Source organism: Podarcis muralis, chromosome 4, assembly GCF_964188315.1.
Source record: "Podarcis muralis chromosome 4, rPodMur119.hap1.1, whole genome shotgun sequence".
NCBI classification, from domain to species: Eukaryota; Metazoa; Chordata; class Lepidosauria; order Squamata; family Lacertidae; genus Podarcis; species Podarcis muralis.
In genome coordinates, this window is record NC_135658.1 from 71,544,037 (window position 1) to 71,547,820 (window position 3,784).

The following is a 3,784-nucleotide window of genomic DNA, read 5'->3' on the forward strand; positions in this document are numbered from 1 at the left end:
GGGGCTCAGGAATGCTCTCCAAAGACCCTGTGTCTTGTCAGCTGTTTCTACTTCTTCTTCCAATATTTCCCAGCTTTCCCCCTCTACATTCTCTGAACCTTCTGCAAACCACTGTTGTAATTCTATGTTGTCCTCCTATTCTTGGGGAGGTTGTGTAGAAGGGGAGTGGCACCCACCATTCCTCCTCAGTCCGCCCCCTGACACTACCCTTCACATCTCCCATTACTATCACCTGTTCTCTTTTCTTACCTGCTGGACTTTGCACAACACAGGATGGGGTGCGGGGTGTGTGGATAAGCCTGAGTGGGACTGCAGAGTAGTTCTACCCTCATGTCTACGGGGATAAGGATTTCTACGTTAACTCTACCAGTGATGATACCTGAAATGAGAACTGACAATTCCATGAACTATTTCCATGAAATAATTGGCAACTCCAAGCACTTAGAGGGAGGCACCATCTAAACATCATAAACTAGTTCTTCCCTTTCAAAAGTTCTTATTAAACTAGCAAGCAAAATCTAAGAGGCACACTAGAAGAGGAAGAAAAAGAAAACCATGTCACTATTGTCTCATTGTGTGCTGATCTGGTACATGTTACAAGATTTTGATCCATGTTTAAAATATGAGGTTTCTGGGTTTATTTGTTTTTAAGAAAGAAGGATCAACAAGAGATGTTCCTCTTCTGCTTGCCCACATGGCTCTTCATGTATAATGAGATGTGGTGCACAATCCGAAGATATTTTGGTGGGGTGGGCAGAACAGAAATCTGATGAGAAATCTTGCAAGCACAAAAAAATATATGTATGGCAAAGTGTTTAAAATGAAGCAAAATAACCAAAATCGTGAAAGGAGGTAAATAGCAAAAGATGGAGTGCTAAAAGGAATGTGCAGAAATTATAAGGAGGGGCTGGACAGCTGATGACATTTCTGAAACTTGAAATGCCACTTAAAAGGTTAGACTCTCAAATGGTGAACACACAATCAATGTTGACCTTGGTTCTGTATCCTCCCTTCCTATAAAATACAAGTATGCTATCCCTTTTCCATGTAAGCATCTGCAAACCAGCTTACTAAAATTTGTGGCTTGGGTTTGGAGTCAACTAATAGTTATATAAAGGACGCGGGTGGCACTGTGGGTTAAACCACAGAGCCTAGGGCTTGCCGTTCAGAAGGTTGGCAGTTCGAATCCCCGCGACGGAGTGAGCTCCCATTGCTCGGTCCCTGCTCCTGCCAACCTAGCAGTTCGAAAACACACAGTGCAAGTAGATAAATAGGTACCGCTCTGGCGGGAAGGTAAACGGCGTTTCCATATGCTGCTCTGGTTCACCAGAAGTGGCTTAGTCATGCTGGTCACATGACTTGGAAACTGTAATCCGGCTCCCTTGGCCTAGGCCGCAATCTTATACATATTTACGTGGCAGCACGCTCCCTTGAACAGAATGTGACTGGCTTGTGAGCAGACATACTCATGATTATGCTGGAAGTAAGGCTTTTGGAGATTAGTGTCCATTTTTGTAGTACTAATAATGACTGATATTTTGCTTTTGGGGTATTTGATCATGAATTAAATTGAATAAAATATATGTTTCAGTTAATTTCACTGATTTTAGGACTGTATAATGAGATTTACCACTGGTTAGAACATTTGGTTAGCACTTTGAAAACATGGAGAGAACACATAGTTGCATTTTAGAGGTTTGGAGAAAAAAATGAGAAAGTATGCCTCCAAAATATGGCTGTTGCAAAAGAATGAAAAATCTTGTTTCTGATTGGAGTGTGACATAGATGACATTTCCTGTATGCTTCTACCAACCTCTGTAGGCCTGCCAACATTCACTTCTGTTCCTTTACTGCTGTGACTTATATATCCTTTAGCAAATTACTTGGCAAAGGAAAAAGCAATACTCTGTTGGCTGTATTTATTGAGATTGATAGCCAACCTCATTCATTCAGGCTCAAGCCACAAAGCATTTCCTTGTCATATTTATGTTCCTAACAACTCTCTGTGTAAACTTTCATAGCTTCTGTATTCCCTTTGACTATGCGAGGCTGTTAGGGGCAGTATAGTTGCTGGCAGGGGGGCATATTTCTAATTGTAAAGGAAAAGATACAAATGGGTTTTTCCACAGATGGTGCACTCATCCATTCACAAGTGGAACTTGACACAATGGCCTATGTTCATCCAACCCATTTCTGCTTGTGCAATAGGACAGTTCCTCCTGCTTCTTCCTCTGCCCGTGCCCTGCACCTTCTCCAAACCATCTCTAGAGAGTTTGGAGAATCCCTAAAACAGATTTAGTGGGTGCATGGGAGGAGAAGATTCTGTTGCACAAGATTCCTTCTCCCAGGATACTCCCATTGTATTCTCCATCCCACCTCATTCCACCACAATACAGTGGTACCTCGGGTTACATACACTTCAGGTTGCAGACGCTTCAGGTTACAGACTCCGCTAACCCAGAAATAGTACCTCGGGTTAGGAACTTTGCTTCAGGATGAGAACAGAAATCATGTTCTGGTGGTGCGGCGGCAGCAACACTGTAAGCTTAAGTACTGGATGGATCCCCACTTTACTCCCACCTCAAGTTGAGAACTATGCATCTCTGCTATAACAGGTCCCCATGTGTTGGGAGAAGTGTCTGTAGAGGGAAGATTGTCCTATGCATGGAGGCCTCAGGGTACCAAGAGGTACAAAAGACTCTTTTAGAGATACAGTGGTACCTCGGGTTACATACGCTTCAGGTTAACATACGCTTCAGGTTACAGACTCCACTAACCCAGAAATATTACCTCGGGTTAAGAACTTTGCTTCAGGATGAGAACAGAAATCACGCGGCTGCGGTGTGGCGGCAGCGGGAGGCCCCATTACCTAAAGTGGTCTTCAGGTTAAGTACAGTTTCAGGTTAAGAACGGACCTCCGGAACAAATTAAGTACTTAACCCGAGGTACCACTATATTTGTTTGTCATTCTGCAAATTTTGGGGCTCTGGGCTTATTCACACTTCCTCTTCTCCTCAGCCTCACTCACCTCACAGAGTGTTTGTTGTGGGGGAGGAAGGGCAAGGAGATTGCTAGCCACTTTGAGACTCCTTAAAAAGGTAAAGGGACCCCTGACCGTTAGGTCCAGTCGCAGACGACTCTGGGGTTGTGACGCTCATCTTGCTTTACTGGCTGAGGGAGCCAGCATACAGCTTCCGGGTCATGTGGCCAGCATGACTAAGCCGTTTCTGGCAAACCAGAGCAGCACACAGAAATGCCGTTTACCTTCCTGCCGGAGCGGTACCTATTTATCTACTTGCACTTTGACGTGCTTTCAAACTGCTAGGTGGGCAGGAGCAGGGACCAAACAATGGGAGCTCACCCCGTTGCGGAGATTTGAACCGCCAACCTTCTGATCAGCAAGCCCTAGGCTCTGTGGTTATACTGGCCCACAAAAGCCCATGACACACACACAAAAATAAAATCTTTTGTAGGTTGCCATAGGCATCCCTATTTTTCCTTTAGTGATTGCACCTTTCTTATAATTGGTGCTTTTTTTCCTAGGGGTACTCAAGGATATGTAGTACTGGCACCCCCCCCCCAAAAAAAAATGGCACTTACTGTAACAACTTCATGCTGTGTACCAGCACCATTTTTCCCTTTTTTTAAAAAAAGGGCACTGCTTAGAATGTAATGTGAACTGAAATATATATATATATTTCTCAGCTGTCTGGAAATTTGGGATCATGAGCAAAAAGAAGAGAGGAAACAAAATATAATAAAATCCTACTTGCTTCAGGAACAA